Here is a 17,519-nt window from a genome sequence, read left to right on the forward strand (position 1 = left end):
CCGCCCCCCCCACCCCCCCCGCCCCCCCCACCCCCCCCCACCCCCCCGCCAGCCCTAGGTGCAGGTCTCAGCTGGGAGAGGGCACACTTTGAATCTCAGTACCTGGGAAAGGCATCTGAGGCTGACATCCCACTTAACCATTTTACCAGGCTGGTGAGGCTTTCATTTCTTCCCAAAATATGTCCCTCGATAAAGGCACTTTTCCCGTTGGGGCTTGAAGGACCACAGACCAAAGAGCATGCTGGGCCCCCACTCATTATTGCGTAAATGATCTGGAAATTCTAAGAGATGTTACCCAAAGAATCTACCTAGCCTGTCCTTGCCAAGGCGACCCACTACGCCTCTACACATGCATGCCCTCATTCTCTAAAACTCACTCCAAACACAGCTTCCCGTGGCTTTTCCAGACTCCTCTCTGAGGGACAGTTCCCTCTGCCTTGGGCACCAGGGACTCACTATAAGAACCCCAGCCAGAGCTGTCAGGGTCCTGCCCCTATCCCACAAGGGCAAGAGAAAAGCTGTCTAGAGCTTATTTTATCTATTTTTGTAGCTGCTAAACCACTAAGAAAAATAATCTAGAATCCAGTTGGTGCTCACAATATTTATTACATGAATGGATATATCTAAAGATTCTCCCATTGGACATTTAATCCAAACCACAAAAGTAATTTTTAAGAAGTTTTGGCCATGGATGTCATGAGCTTATAAAAACTAATTCTTTAAAGTAATATGGGTATGGATATTTTTGTAAGTATCTTTCTACGGTTATGAATGGTCCTCTACCTAATTGTACCCAGGAACCAACCACTTGCCCAATAGTCACTGACACCTGCAGAATACGCTGCTGGGAGTGAGTGTAACACCTCCCTGCCTACCACTCTCTGCGGAAGACAAACTTTCAGAGTAACTGGAATGATTAAGGGTGTTAATATCATGAAGTGTCAGATGCTGATACTGACAAATTACTGATGAATTCTGACGATCAGCTTTGAGGTTTGGTGCTAATTTTTCGCTTGTTGCCATGAAATATGTGACTGCATTTATAAGACTAAGTCTTAAAAGGTTCCACTCCAATAACAATTAAAAAAAAAAACCAAAAAACTGAAGTGCGACGAGTAAGAGCTTTCCTGTGTAACAGAAATCTCCTAGGACTGGACGACTAACACCCCAACGATACTTATCTTTTATCAGGTCTGCAAGAGAAACTTGGGTTTCTTTCCATTAACGCATGAGGGGGTGGAAAGCTAGGAACAGACAGGTCCAGGGAGCAGGGTCAGAATAATTCTGAGCATAACGGGAGGACAGAAGGAGGGTGTAGAATCAGGCTGCACAACATTAACTCCAAGCTCTAGATTCCAAACCAGGACCTGGATCTGGAAATCACAACACTCTAAGTAAGTGAGACGTGTCATTTCCTCCAAATGAAACCAGAAAGGATAATAAGGTGAAGACACCTAGACACTTAATACTACATATTATTTCTGCGCATCAGAAGGGAACATAAGTGAAATCAAGAAGCCTTCAAAAAAGAAAAAGAAAAAAAAAAGTGGTCAAGGGGGCAGGGAGAAACCCACTCATAAGAAGTTTAATAGTAGTTTTAGACCAAATTAAAGATAATTCAATTTATGTTAAACTAATAAACTTGCGGATATCACACCAAGAGATTTCACAGTCCAAAGCTATAGATCCAAGAATAGTTTAAAACAATTTGTGGCTAACACAGGCAAAATAAGGTTCTGAAGGAAAGCCCGTGAACTGGGTGCTCTCCCTACTGCAGATGAAACCGTACCTTCTCAAAAAGCACGCAGCACCGTCCGGCCAGACACAGACCACCAGATTAATCAGACAACCAAACCACAACCCTTATATTTAAATCAAACGTCCCAAACAACATTTTAGGGCTGAGAAATCACTCTGTTGTACGGACACCTGTTTTTGTCCAGTACCTGTTACTACAGGACCCCTGGACCTCCGAGCCCACAGGCTACCTTCTGGGTATAGTTTTAACACGCATAAGCCGATTTCTCATACAAGCAAGCACAACATTCCCCAGAATCCTTTACCTGTTTGCATGTTTTCACAGAGACTTATCTTCCCAAGACCAAGGTCAGAAGGAACCTTTACTCAACTAGAAGTAGCCTGAAGGCAGTTCTTGTTTATCTCCTGCTCCCAAAGCGACACACAGAAGGCCTTGCTCAAGGCCCGGCTCAAGACCACCTGTTGGGCCACAGAGCTGGGCGCCAGGACATTTACAGTGGGGGACACCCACCATTCTGCTTCCTAGCTACCCCATGCTGTCACGTGCTGATGCAGGAACAGCGATCTCATTTTTGAACCAGAGCCCTTGGAAACTTGAACGTGATGTGGCTCAGCTCATCGGGGCCACACTTAACTGCCTTTTAACTCATGTAAAACCTACACTGCAGATCAAGCACTGGACTGAGACAAAAGCACCAACTTCTTGCAACTGTTTTAAGCAGGGCACTGCACGCTTACCTTTGGCACTCAGTTGCAAGAGATGACTGGCAAATGCAGAATGCCTCGAAAGGTGAAATTCCCAGCTGGTGCCACACTTGAAGTTACAAAGCTGCAGGGATTCTCCAAATTCTCGGAAAAACCCCCAAATCTCAGCAGAGAATTATGATCTGGGCAATCACTCGTATAAAAGGAACATAAGAAATCTGAAAGGAAACAAGAAAAAAAAAAAACATTTATTAGGAATGACTGCTTGCAAGAAACTGCATGATTATTTATTTGCCTGAAGCCAGGATTTTTTTTTAACTTTTTTTTTTTTTTTAGATTTTATTTATTTATTTGACAGACAGAGATCACAAGTAGGCAGAGAGACAGGCAGAGAGAGAGGAAGCAGGCTCCCCGTGGAGCAGAGAGCCCGATGCGGGGCTCGATCCCAGGACCCTGGGATCATGACCTGAGCTGAAGGCAGAGGCTTTAACCCACTGAGCCACCCAGGTGCCTCATGAAACCAGTATTTTTAATACACCCCAGAAACAGGTTGCTTTGTACCTACTGACCTCTACCCAAACAAAATTATTCTCCTCCTCTACCTTCAGCTCCCTGCTATCAGCTCTGAGGCTCTGTGGAGGGAAGAGATGGGTAAGGCCGGGACAGGTGGCTGCCAACAAGGCACGTACGTTCCCAAGATTCCTCCAGGCCTCCTCCCCGAGCCAGCTCCTCCCCACACCCTTCAACCTGCCAAAAACAAAAGAAAGGCCAAGTGGAAAGGAAGCAAGTCTGAGAGCCTAATTAAGGCAGAAGGGTTGCAGAGAGCATGGATATTTAAATTTAGAGACTCATTCCTCTTTTGGAGGTTTCCTGCACTGGCCATTTACTGAGAGGTGGGAGGCTCCCTTACTGGACCCATAGCCTTGTGCTAAAAACAACCGTATAGGAAATCTGAGAATAGTATCCTGAAACTACAAGGAAGCTGAGACAAGAGAAGCCTGACAGAGGTGACCGGCAGCTTCTCCCTCCTGCTCCTGGAGAGTCTGCTGCTGCCTTACGTTCTCTGAACTTGGGTGGCTATTTTCAGTCCTTGCCGGCATTGTTGAGGGGTCCCTGAAGCTCTGCGGACCTCCAAGAGAGTTCAGTGACATTTTTAATTACATTTTAAACCCAGAGGGGCTCTGTCCTGACAGTTCACTCAGAGAAGATCTATTAATTCATCCCTGGCATGACTGTGACCCAAAACGTTAAATACCCCACAGAAAAATCAAATTCTATTTTAGTCAAATAGAAAAAGATAAGTCAAGTAGGACTTTCATAAAAATGTTATACAGCAAGTTCATAAATTTTGATTAAAAAATTAATTCCTCTTTGTGCACTCTCTAGCATTATTTTAAAGGCTGCATGATTTTTTTCAAGATTTATTTATCTGAGAGAGAGAGAGAGAAAGAGAGCCGGGGAAGGAGGAGGGGCAGAGGGAGAGAAAGTCTCAAGCAGACTCTGCACTGAGTGTGGAAACCAACGTAGGGCTTGATCTCTCAACCCTGAGATCCAGATTCACACAGGATCAAGAGTCGGACACTTAACCAACTAAACCACCCAGGAGCCCCAGAGGCTGCATGACTTTTAAAAAAAACACAATTTGACACAGGGAAAAGGTGATGCTGGAACACAAGAGGAATACTAGATTGGGGCAAAACAGTAAATGTGGACCTGGACAATTACACCCTTCCCGCTGCTGAATGTTGATGATAAAATGACAGGGTTTCTAGAAATAGATTTGGAATCTGGACTCAGGTCCTGACCAAGTGTTGTATTTCCTTTTACTGCACTTACCGAAGAAAGCCACCAACTAAACAGTCATGCCCACAAATGCCACCTCCATATTAGTATTTTCAGAGGTATAAGCTGGATTTTTAAAATTTTAACTGAAAAGCGAATTTAGCTGGAGTTGGATCCCCTAGGCCATGGTGAGGGGGCGGCTAGAAGAGCTGTCTGGGCATACAGGCCTCCCTCTGGACGCACCATGCTCTCACCAGTGAGATTTTTAAACTCTCACAATAACCTTCCACAATGGCTATCAACACCCACTTTTTCACGAGTTAACTTTCTCCGGAAAGTGAAGGGTTTTCCTTAACAGCCTTCAGGGAGGAATGCAGGCCTCTGAAATTCTAGACCCACCACAGCAACTGCAAGCCCTGTGCCCCAGCCAACGTCTTCACCAGTCTATAGCTGAAGAACTACGGGCGGGATGTGGAAGCCCAGTCCTCTGATACTCAGTGTCATGGGTAAGGCGGAAAAGCCAGGTGGAACAGAGCAGAATTTGAACTCACAGAGGAGCTCCGATCAAAGCGACACCATTTCAAGTTCCTTTAAAGGTACCTGTGGCTATCTAGGATTCAAGCTGCAGCATTTCCTTAGAGAAAAGCATTTCATGGACAAGCTGTCCATGCACTCAGCATACACCTCAAATGGAAATAAACAGAAGGGTCAAACCTGTGTCATCCTGGGTTTCAGGGTAGCCTGCCCATGGCCTATGTCTAATGTGGTGGGGTTATTAGCATGTTCAAAACCTCTGTTAAGGACAAACACTTCAAATCAGATCTTAAGCACAAAGATCTAACCCCATCAAGAAAGCAGACACTCTTGTGCGAAAACCACCTCCGACTGCAAACACTACCAGGTACACAGTCAGCTGGGGCGCAGAAGGCTCTCACCTGAGAACTCACTCAAGGCCAGTCTACACAGCACACTTCAAGCAGATGGGACTGTATGCAATGGGTCTATGTTTTCCTTTGAAAATATTTCTCCCCTAGCTCCCTGTGCATCTCGCTTTAGAACACAAGAGGAAGAGGCAGGACCAGAAAGGAATTAACCCTAATACCAAATATATCTCCCTCTCTGCATTATTTTGGACCCCTAACAACACAAAATTTCATCACTGTGAAATCCACAGGATTATCTGAATTCTCTGTAACACTGACGTTTTCTTTTTTTTTCCAACTGTGTTTTGAAAAACCCAAGCCACGACGTGGGGTTTCTCCCTGGTCTTTTGTGTGTATGGGATGGGGCGGGGCGCAGCACTTGCCTCCGCTGTGATGGCTTGCGTGCCTCAGGGCCTCGATGTACGTGCCTGGGAGCACTGCCGGTCCTGGGGCCACAGCCTGACCCCGAGATGCCCCCGTGTGACTAGCCTCACTTAAACTTCAGTGCCTGGGGCAGCCACAGACTTGTCTTGGTCCCAGGCAGTTTCCTTCACACCTACAGGGAGGTCCAGCGTGATGTCCGTCGCGAACGCACTTCACGCCAGAGAGTCGTTAAGGGTTAGTAGGAGGGCATGTACGTGCCCCCTTCTGCTGACGGCCGTGTGCTGGACTCAACGGCTCGGTGGCCAATGTTCCAGGCCACCTCGATTCTTCCAGAGCCTCAGCCTGAGCACCCAGGGGATAGATACCACCTTACCTCCCTGAGTCACAGAAACAGAGCCACATCACGGGCAGGGAGGAGCAGGGTTTGTCCTGGTCCAGTGAGACCTGGCACTGGTATTCCGCACTTGTGGGGACCCTGCGAGACAAACCCTATCACTGAGCTCAGGAGCTAAAGCAGCAGATGTGAACTGCAGATGTGAATCACACCTGAACCTCCCCTGGTGTGATTTCAAAGCCCAGCCTCGCTCTTCTCAAAAAAGATCACCATTGACAGGTCGAGCCTGGACACTTAGGCGAGGTCTGCCAGTGGCCTCCGTCGGGAGTTGTCTGCTACCCTGGGAGGCTGGCTTCAGCCTCTCCAGTGCTATGGCAAAGGGGCCAGCCCACGAAGGGACACACCGCTTTGTTTTCAAAGGAAGGGTTTCTCTTAGATGTTAATGCAACAAACCCAGAATTGCTGAAAACCATGATCTGACTGGGTCGAGTACAACACACAACCTATACAATCGCAGGGCACCTCAGGTGGGCATCACAACTAAATCTGACATATGCCAAACGCACCCAGAGAACCCCCCAGACCCCTAATCTACAGACCACATGGAAGACAATTATTTTTCTTCTTGCCTTTAAAAACGGTGGGTGGGAATCACGTGACCATCCTAGGCCTCTGGGCTCCCGAATGCCACAGCCTCCTCTCATCCTTTGTGTCCCTCCTCACCCTCCCCACGTGAGACCCCTCTTCAGAGCACGTGGGCCCCACAGTGGTCTAAGGGACGTTCAGCTCAGAACAAATATGGAAGGTCACCGCCTCGGGCTAGGCGGCCTTGCTGACTTCTGGCAGAACAAGCTATATTTCATTCCTACCAAACTACTTGGTGGAAAACTTTATTCCGGGGCAAAAGTGCTCATTTCAGACATGAACAAAGCTACACAAAAGTCTCCTTGAATGGCTTGGGCTAAAACTCAAGCCCAGTTTCCTCCCCCATGCCTGGTGGTTCCTGGTCAGGGCCCAAAGGGTACTGAAGGCCATAAGCTAGTTTCCAAAATTTCAAACAGTCCCACGAAATGAGGATTTTTTACTCAACATAAAGCAGTCCTAAGCAGGACTAAGCAGTTTTCTGCACTGGGCTAGATTTGTATCAGTTCTAAACGATAAAGCTGGTTCTCAGTTGGTTCTATCTGTTGATTAGAAGTTGGTCAATGAAAGTGTAAAAAAAAAAAAAAAGTACTAATTTCTAACTCTGAACAGCCTCCAAGAGGCATCACATGTGGCTAAGGCAGGTGTCTGGGGAGGAGCGTAAATGGTCAGATTTTCAGCTCTGAGGTTTCTATGTTCTAAAATAACAGAGATTTCTGCCTTCTGGGACTGAGAAAAAGAGCAGAACTGCAGGCAGTGGGGTCAACCACATATAAAGAGGCCAGAGAAAGTGGCAAGCGACCACAGGACAGGAGAATGGGGGTTCCAGGCCTGGCTCAGTGAGCCCAAAGCCCTGTATGATTCTGCCTGTTTCCTCCACCATGCCCAGGGTCCCTCAGCCCCTATTCTGTGGCTTTGACATGCAAATGGGTCTAAGAATGATCAAAAATTGATGATGCGGTACCAAAAAAAAAAAAATCATCAAAGCTTATCTAAAATACCACGACCAAGAAAGTCATAATGCAAATCTTAATATGAATTTAAATGTTACAGTCCGCTGCCGAAAAATTCTAACAGATAGGAATCCGACAAGTAACGTCATTTCCAATGGTTTATAAAGATTTTTTGTTTATACATTTGATGGCAGCCTCTTCAATACAACAATATTCCTTTCTCCAAAAGGTCTGATAAGGTCTCACTCTTAAGAGCTTCCCCACTAGTCCAAATCAGTTTTCAGAATCCGCATAAAAAGCTTTGCTACACCTCTCAGTGTGGTAACTAGACGATCTAAAGACATAAACAGGCATACCTCAGACATACTGTGGCTCCAGGTCCAGACCACTGCAACGAAGTGACTATTGCAAAAAACAAGTCATGAATTTTTTGGCTTTCCAGTGCATTTAAAGTTATATTTATATTAGAATGCAGCCAATTAAGTGTGCACTAACATTAGGTCAAAATAAAACAAAACAGCGCATGTGTCTTAATCAAAAAATACTTTATTGCTAAAAAATGCTACTAGCCCTCATCTGAGCTCTCGGGGAGTCATCACTGATCACAGATCACCATAACAAATGTAATAATAATGCAAAGGTTGGAAATACTGCAACCCTTACCCAAACGTGACATAAAGACATGAAGTGAGCAAATGCCCTTGGAAAAATGGCGCCAACAGGCTTGCACAGCCCAGGGTGGCCACAAACCTTCAATCTGTGAAAGACGCGGCATGAGCGGAGCGCTACAGCATCGGTACGGCTGTAACATTTTTAGAAGACTCGCAAGCGTTCTTTATGACACAAGGTTTAGTTGCTGCAGGTAGTTACAAGACCAATAAAAAGCACACTCACAAAAATAAACTTTAAACACTAAAACACACTACTGAATAAAACTTGTGCGAACCCCTCTTCTGTTTAAAAAAGACAGCAGGACAGGAAGGCAGGCAGGCAGGCATACAGACTCTGAGATCTTATCTGAGATAATTCAGGGCCACCAGGTGATCCAAAAGATTTAACTTGAATGTGTGTAAGAATTATTTTGATTATTTTGCTGAAGTTCATGTCCCTTACCTTTTGGGGATAAAGGACTGGAAGAATGAGGGAAACGCCGAGAAAGGCCAAAGCCAACAAATGTGGTTAGGGGGGAGCAGATCCTCCTTTGCCCCCTCCCCTCACTGTCCCTCCCTTTCTCTCTCTCCCTCTCACACCTGTACACACTCACACACACTTGCTCACATTTTTTAAAAAATAGAATCTTCAAAAGCAGGCAAGGCCAAGCACAGACTATTGGTAGGGTAGAAACTGGGGTGAGGAGTTATGATTTTACTTTTTAACTTTATTCTTTTCCGTAACATTTTTACAACTATGTCTTACTCTGGTGATTACGATGTTAAACTATTAGATAAAACCCCATCATCTTCCCCATTTCTTTTCACTGCCGGTCTTCTGGAGAGAAGCCCCACCTGGTTGCCCTGGGGCACCTGGGGCACAGTGCTCTCTCCCTGCCCTCTCATCCACCCCCAACCCAGCACCGAACAAGCCCTCACCATCAGGGCCTCCTCTCCATTCCTGGTCTGCCATTTCAGATCTCCTCTGCTAAAATGGCTGCTCACCATCTTGGGCTGCAAAGCCCTCTCCCCGGCCTTCAGCTCATCTTTGGGAACTCCCTGCAAACTCTCGGCTCCCTCCCGGGTCCTGCCCCCAGTGCTCAAGGGAGGAGTGAAATTCTACCCTCTTGCAAGAGGCTGTTCAAGTCCCCTCCTCTGGGAAGAATTCCTAGATGTCTCCAGAGGCAGTTAAACACTCTTCCTCTGGGTTTAAATTTTGTCCCCCAAAATTCGTATGCTGGAGTCCTAACCCCCAGTACCTCAGAACGTAACAGTATTTGGAAACAGGATCTTTAATGAGGTCACTAGGTTAAATGGAGACTGCTGCTCATCCAATATAACTGGTGTCCTTATGAGAACAGGAAGAGCCACTAGGGATGTGCAAGCACAGAGGGACGGCTGTGCAAGGAGGCAGCAAGATGGCGGCCATCCACAAGACAAGAAAAGAACCTCAGGAGAAACCAAACCTGCCAACGCCTTGATCTTGGACTTCCAGCCTCCGGAACTGTGAGAAAATAAAGTTTTGTTATTTAAGCCACCCAGTCCTTGGTATTTTTGTCATGGAAGCCTTGGCAAACCGATATACCATCTCCTTCACCAGACTGTTTCCCCACAAATTCTCACTACGTACAACACATAAAACAGGAACCTGAAAAATATGTCCTAAATGAATGCAGGAATGAATGAATGGAAGGAACCAGTCAGTACCAAATCCACCAGAAAAATCACAGAGCATCTCCCTGCCTCCTTCCTCCTGGGCACAAAAGGAACGGATTCTTTAGTTTTCCTACTTTCTTTAAAACCCAGTTTAAATACTGCCGCCTCTGGGAACACATTTCCGAGTCTTGCCTTCCCTCCTGTTGTAGCATTCACCACACTGTACCACAGCCACTGTTCTTTGCATCTTAATGTAGGTATTTAACCATCTACAAAAATAACCAGGATATATGTCCCCACCTACCTTAACACTTAAACCTCAACATTTATGGACCTAGGCCAATCCACTAGGCCCCAACCCCAACTAGGGGACTTGAAAGCAAATCCCACAAAACATTGCTTTATCTGTACAGACTTCAGTATATACCACCAGCAGATAAGTACAACTCCATTGTAACACCAAAAATAATCACTTATTCCTTAATATAAACCCTCATAGTGTTCCCACTCCCCAAATTTTCTCATAAATGTCTTCTTATAGCCGATTTATTTGAATCAGGATCCAAATAATGTCTATAAATTACAATGTCTTGCATGTCTTTTAAGTCACTTTAAATCTATTTTATTGGAATGATGATTTGTTGAAGAAACGGAGTCATTTGTCCTGCAGAATCCCCAGCATTCTGGATGCTGTAAATTTCATCTCCCCGACGCTGTTTTACATCGTCCTCCACCCCGGCACTTCCAGTGAACGGGCAGTTAGCAAGGGGCTCGTCCGATGGGAGAAGACTTTCTCAAGGGCAGGGTCCCAGCGCTGACCCCATACTTGGTACCCAGAGAGCAACCCAATTAATCAATGAGTCAGCAAATGACAAAACAGACCAGAGGTGGTGATGTTATCGGTGCACTTCTCTGCTTCCATCCTTTCTGCTGGGCCCATACTCAAGCGTGATCCTCCTTGGGATCAAGGGCATGCCGTCACTTCTGGGTCCTTCAGAGAGAAAAGGTCCTGCTCTCCTTCTTCAACTGGGAATAGATATATAATACCTAAGACTCAAAGTTATAAAATAGTCCAAGCACTGAATGATGTTCTTCTGGTTTTTAAGAAAATGGTTTAAAAAAAAAAAAATAACCACCGGTGGGGCAGATGAGCCTTGAGCAGTGATTCAAGGCGGCATGATGGGACACTGATGGGACATTCTTACACAACCCCAGAAAGGCAGCATTCGCACCCCTACCTACCCCACTGAGAATGCTTTCCCCTCTATTCCTCTAAAACAAGAGTCCTTTTTTCTTCCTATAAGGAACATTTTAATTGTTTTATATAAACGTAAGCCCAGAATTAACCAAATCAGAAACCTCAAATCCTTTCTTTCCCTGCCCTTCAAGTTCAACACCTTGGTGTTGTTTTAGCACCACATATTTTAAAGAGAACAATAGATCTGCCGAGTCTGCAGCGGACACGCACGGGCGTCACAGGATGGAAACATCCAGAGAGAGCTGCTCAGGTCAGGGCCTGGGTTCTAATTAACTCAGGATTAAATTGCCGTAACCTCAACTGAGTGAACCACACATACTGATGCAGAGTTTAGTACTCTAGGGATTTGGGGCTTACTCGGACCCCATCTTTGTTCTGGATCACTTCAGTGGCCTTCTAAGACACCAAAACAGGACTCTCAATGTGAGGGTCGGGGACATGAGTTTCACAGCTATTAGATGAAGGTAATAAGTTAAAAAAAGACTGGGAACAGTCCATGACCTTTGGCACCTGAGAAGACCATGGAAGCATACAGAACCATTAAGTTCTGGAGAAAGATTTTGTGGGAAGGTGGTTGGTTTGAATTCTGTGTATCACTGGTAACCAAGAAGCCTCCCACAGAATGAATTTGCTTCTAAGAAACTGTTGGGGGGGAAAATCTCACTGCACGTTATCCTATGTTACTTATGATGGGTACTGAATAAACTTGATTTGTTTTCTCCACTTTTAAGTAGGGGTGATGCTCATATAGATATTATAGTATCCCCTAAAGTACTCTCTAAAATTCCATAAAATACGTAATGAAAAGAAGTTGAGTAAGTTAAATGTTGCCATCCAAAAAAGGGGTTAATGGGCACCTGGGTGGCTCAGTGGGTTAAAGCCTCTGCCTTCGGCTCAGGTCATGGTCCCAGGGTCCTGGGACCGAGCCCCACATCAGGCTCTCTGCTCAGCAGGGAGCCTGCTTCCTCCTCTCTCTCTGCCTGCCTCTCTGCCTACTTGTGATCTCTGTCAAATAAATAAATAAAAGCTTTTTTTTTTTAAAGGGGGGTTAATAGTTATCAAGTTTAACTGAGAGAGAACAAATTTATGATTATTCCAAATGAACAGGAATTTTAATAATACTGTGTTCTGAAAGTACCCTTAGCTACTTTTAAATATTCCTAAAATGGTCAAAGTGTGTTTCAGCCACATTTTCCCCAAATGCCAGATGCTTTCACAATTCTGTGACTTTATGTCTACTCTTTCTTCCCCCATACTGGGATAGCTTTATCACTCTAGCTTCCCAAAGCCACTGTCCGGCTAAATCCAACTCATTGTTCAGAAATGAACTCAAACAGTTCCCCGTCTGGGGACATTCTATAGGAATGGAAGATGTTCCCGTGGAAATCATTCTTGTATAATCATAAACTCCCCTACTAAAAGGCTATCTAGACAGGAAGAGCCTCCAGGAAAGGACCTCCACATGCTGAGGTCCATATGGCTTGGCCACATGGCAGGCACTCGATAAAATGGTAGTAACAGACATTTATCATCCAATAAACTTTCACTTCTTTAATTATATTTGTAAGATCTGTTGCAATTGTCCAATACCCTACAGCATTCAGTGCCATCTGGTCCAGAATCCATTCCTCCCAAATTTCAATCCAAGAGACCCTGAATCTCTTATACAACTGTCCTTAAGCCAGCCCATGAGTGTCAACAAGGAGCCTTTAGTATAGATAATAACGTAATTATGCCAAAACCAAATGAAGGTTCTACTTATGAACCATATTTCTTAATCCTACTGTTATCAATTCATTTTTCTTGAGTTTTTCATTTGTTAAATAAATTAGCAATGAACCAATGAGGGAATGAATCAAAGAGTACTCTGAAATTCTAGAGCTCAAAAAGAAAAAAAAAAAATATATATATATATATATGACTTCCTATGGCAGCTGCCCAATTAATGCCATCCATAAAGCCATTCAACTACTGTGTGTGGGCTGAAATCCAATTAAGTCATTTCTGTCTGAATCTCCCCAAAGAGCCTCCTGGTGAGCTCAAAGTGGAAATAATCACAAATGCCAGATTAGCTGTGTAAGCATTTCCAAAGCTGAAACCAGACAAGAGCATGAAAATCTACATGCCCAGCCTTTTAACTGGGCACAAAGGAAAAAAACATTTCAATGACCACCTGGCAGAAAGTCAAACCCATTTCTCCTTGGTCTGCCAGGTTTTCTCAGATAATCCTCACCCAGTGTAAGCAGCAAAAAAAAAAAAAAAGCTTTGATCTCTTCATTTACACACATTATGAAATGATAAACTTCCACCCCACAATGCAGTCTTATGCACAGAAGAAACAGAATCAGGAAGAGATTTCAAACTTTCTCTGAATTCACCATTTTACTCAACCAACCCCTTATGGAGTTTGTCTTGAAATCAGTAAACTCTGAAATTCACAATTGCCTCTCAGCATGGAATTCGTCCCATAAAAACACGCAAGCATAGCCAAAACCTTTGAGAGGCTGCGGGAAAAAACAGACCCAGCTCACAAATTCAATTTCTCTTTCACCTTACAACCCGTCACTCAGATTTACAACTCGGCAAAATAGAGAGTATCTTCAGCTATGTACAATAGCCAAACTCTTCAATGTTCTAACCATGCATTCAAGAAATGGAAAGGTCTCCAGCTTGCCTATTCGTTCCAAACAGAACCCCCACCCCCTACCCCGCCCCAGACCTACTGATTTAGAATATCTGCAGTCTGTAAAAAGCTCCTAGGTGCTTAAAACAGCAGCCCCAGTAAGAACCAGTACAGTAGAGAAAAGACTAGAAGGTGAAAAGGGCCGATTCAAGAAGCCCTATTCTCTCAACCCTAAATATTCAAATACAAGGGTTGTCTGAAAGAAGATGAATCCAGGTAATGAAATTGACCATGCCACTGAGTATGACGTAGAGGACGCGAGGACTTTGTTTTCAACTGGATGCAAATTCCTGATCTGTGTCTTACTAGTTACAGGATGTTGAGGCTGCTACTTCGCCCCAAAGTCTAGGTTTCCTTGAAGGCAGTATCAGTCACCTCACCGGTGGAACGAAAGTCACACTTATTCAATGAAAATGTGTTGCACATCTGCTGTGTACAAACACTGCACAGAAATAAGGCACAACACAGCTGTCGTCCTTCCTAAGGAACTTGGGCTGGTCAGGGAGATGTCAAATAGGAGATGACACAGCAGGGCTTCTTTATTTCATTTGCTACAAGAAAACTCACCTATTAGAAAAAAAAATGAGCTGAACTGTGCGAGATAACTTCTAAAACAGATGTGTGCTCTCCAAAATCTCTAATACCTGCTTTAAAAAATAAAGTCTAAGGACACAAACTGAGTGTGCGTGTGTGCTGTATACATTATGTGTGTGTGTGTGTGTGTAAACATAACAGCTTTAGTTAAAAAATAATTTATGATGTAACACAAAGTGGGACTAATCTTGCTTTCCTGAGACCAATCTTCCAATAGTTGGAGGAACTATGATGTCTCTCGGGATCTCTTCTCAAAGCAAAACCTTCCTTGCTGGAACAATGCCAAAATTCCCTGAAACGCATCATCCCAATACTGTTCCCACTTCTAGACAGACTTCAAGTTAATTCATCCAACAAGTATGTTCTGAACCAGTACCGTGCCGGGTGCTAAACACACAGCATATGTGACAGGCTTCGCCCCACAACGCAGACACAAGAGACAACTGGAGAGCCAAAACGGGGACCCAGGATGCTACGGGTCATTGTTGATCACCCCTGTAAGTGGTGCAGGTACTCAGACCCGGACGGCACCACAGGAAATGGAACTTCGGACCCTCGCTTGCAGGTAAGGATGCCTGACCCCGCCCTGCTCCTGAGGCAGCATCACACCTGCACGGTGGGGCTGGCCTCTCACTACACCCGGGGGAGGCGTTTTCAGAGTGGCACGTGCTCCTCACACGTCCTCCTGTGGCACCTCACCATGCCAGTTTCAGTCCCCTGTCCCAGCTCCGCGAGAGTTCTAGATTCTGATACAGTCATGGATGACCCCGATCCCTCCATCCATTTCCCACCTGACACACAGGTTAACATCCACGCTGCGGCACAGATTACAGCGAAGAACAGTACGTGGCTGAGACCTGGACTCGGGGAAGATCAAGCTAGCAGTCCCTGTCCTGTGGCTGTGGCCATGCAACCAGCTCCTAATCCACATAATAGTTCAATACGCAGAGACGGGCCTGTAGCCCAATTTGGTGAAGGAGCTTTGGCTTTGGGATGAAATGCCAGCTCTGCCCCTGCTTGGCTCTGTCTTTCGGCCAGATGGTTTACTATGTCCAAAGCTTAAGTTTTCACCTATAAAACAGAGGATGAAGAGAAAAGGACTGCCTTACAGATGTGTTGTATACAGTAAGTAGCACAAGAAGCACCCTACAAATTCCAGGTACAGGGTGGGGCGCTCAGAGAAAACACTGCTTTGCTCCCCCTGTGACACACTGAAACCCCACTCCTCTCCTCGTAGCCAGCCCCCACACACCCAAACTTTGAATGGGGCCAGCCAGAGAACACCAAGAATGATGCCCCCCTTCCCTAGCTGTTATCAGAAGAGATAAGCTTAGCCACCTGGGAGATCAGAGGACAATGAGTGGAGGTGAGAAATGTCCTTTCTCATTTGGCCCTGACACTCCCTATCATTCCTCTGTGCCGTGAGCCACTCCCCTCACTCCCTGGAGCTCTGACTCACTCACGTACTCTGTCCCTCGGATTTTCTCCTTTTCTGTCTGTCGATGTTATACACCCTTTTGTGTGTGTGGAAACTGACTATGAATGTGAAAAAACACTGGCTGTTCCCTAACCTCATATGGACCGCACGAGATGATCTGGGGGTAAGCTCCGGAAGTCAAGGGCACTTGGTTCAGTCGACAGGATTGGGGGAACAGAGCACAAGGAGGGTAGATGACCACAGAGAAATCCCCAAGAAGGCAACAGCCCAGAAGGCTCCTAAAGACTGACCATGGTCAAGAGGGGAGGGCCCAAGGTGAGCAGGTGCGTTAGCGCTAGAGATGTAAGTGGGTCCAACTTCATCCAGACTCCCTGCTGACATCCAGCCACATGGCATCGAGGAGGGGAGATGCCAACAGGCCCCCCGCTGCTAGCTTTCATCTCCATTCTGTAATCTGTTTCAAGACTTCTTTCCTGATTCTGCTCTTTTCTCCATTTAGAAAATTAGAACATTCGCCATCTCCAGCCTTCTGGTGCGTCTTCCCTTCGAGGCCGCAGGGAGTATCAGCAGGGGTTCCACGGACTTCATCCAAACCCCAGTGTGTGAGTGCAAGGCAGGCAGGGGCTCTCGTCCTTCCTTGTCTCCTTTTCAGCTTTCATTCCTTCTCAAGACCTGTTCTGTCCGCTCCATTTTGAGGATTATTGCTTTGGGCAAAAAACAGCAACAAAAATGTACATGGAAGTTGATCCATCCTGCTCCTGCTGCTGGTCACATAGGACAGCACATACCACGCCTGTACTCTGGGTCCCTCTCTCAGACAGACCGTGACAGAAAGAACACCTTCTTGGTTTAGACCTTCGAACGTGAAGCTTGCCTCACCTCATCTGTGGTTCAGCCTGCCACGTGCCACTTGAACACGTATATCCCCCTCTCTTATTTACTCCCAAATTATATCCTACCTTCCTTCAGCTTGCAAATCCAGAACTGTGGGGCTTGGAGTTTCATGCACTAACAAGGGAAGGAAACAGACCGGTGAAACCGCAAGCCTTTCCTCAGCGTTTCCTGGGCACCACAAACTAGGCTGAGCACTTTCCCTCCATTATCATCACATTGAGCCCTGACACCAGGAGGTTTCACTGTCCCCGTTCACAGCGGAGGAGTCAGGGGATGGGCACAGGTGCAGTGAGAATTTGGAGTCCACTCACTCGGGAGCCCTTGGCCTTGACCTTATGCCCACTGCTGCTCATGCTAGAGACCAAGGACAGCCAGACTCGACAGTGCACCTGGGTGGAACAATTGCACTGAACTCTTCCAAAGGACCACAAGGTAAGGGGGAAACCAGTTATGATCTCCACCAAACATGGATGGAGAGAAAGGCTTAACGATGTCCCAGGAGTACAGTGGTTCTTAATGACAGATTTCTCAAGGACCAGAAGCTACACTTATCAAAGAAAACTCTTCAAGGAACTCTAACACACCCTCCCTTTCTTTAAAAAAAAAAAAAGAAAAGAAAAGAAAAGAAAAAAAAATACGTTGTCATTAACTATTTTCAATCAAATTTCCTACCATTCATCCTTAACCCGCCTCCCACATTCAAGAACATCCAAGAAGCTGGTGAGACTGCAGAGGGCTGGGCCAGGTAAGGACCACCAAAATACCTTCCTGCGATGGATATTATTTTACCCACTTCTGGACACAAGAGAGGGAACCATCTGCCTTCTACCTCAGGCCAAAACAACTCTGTGATCTTTGGGCCTCT

The 17,519-nt window shown here is 45.6% G+C and overlaps 1 protein-coding gene across 4 annotated transcripts in view; it reads right to left on the bottom strand.

The window, feature by feature from the left end:
* NCK2 (NCK adaptor protein 2) overlaps positions 1-17,519 on the bottom strand; it is a 150,115-nt gene that overhangs the window by 70,761 nt on the left and 61,835 nt on the right. For 3 of the 4 annotated variants that reach the window (XM_080813194.1, XM_080813192.1, XM_080813193.1), the window contains one exon: positions 2,497-2,681. The exons of the other annotated variant lie outside the window; for it this stretch is intronic. The gene's annotated coding sequence lies outside the window, so the exon portion shown is untranslated. The remainder of the gene's footprint in view (positions 1-2,496; positions 2,682-17,519) is intronic. 4 annotated transcript variants of the gene reach the window in all.

This window comes from Martes martes, assembly GCF_963455335.1.
Source record: "Martes martes genome assembly, chromosome: 9".
Lineage (NCBI taxonomy): Eukaryota > Metazoa > Chordata > Mammalia > Carnivora > Mustelidae > Martes > Martes martes.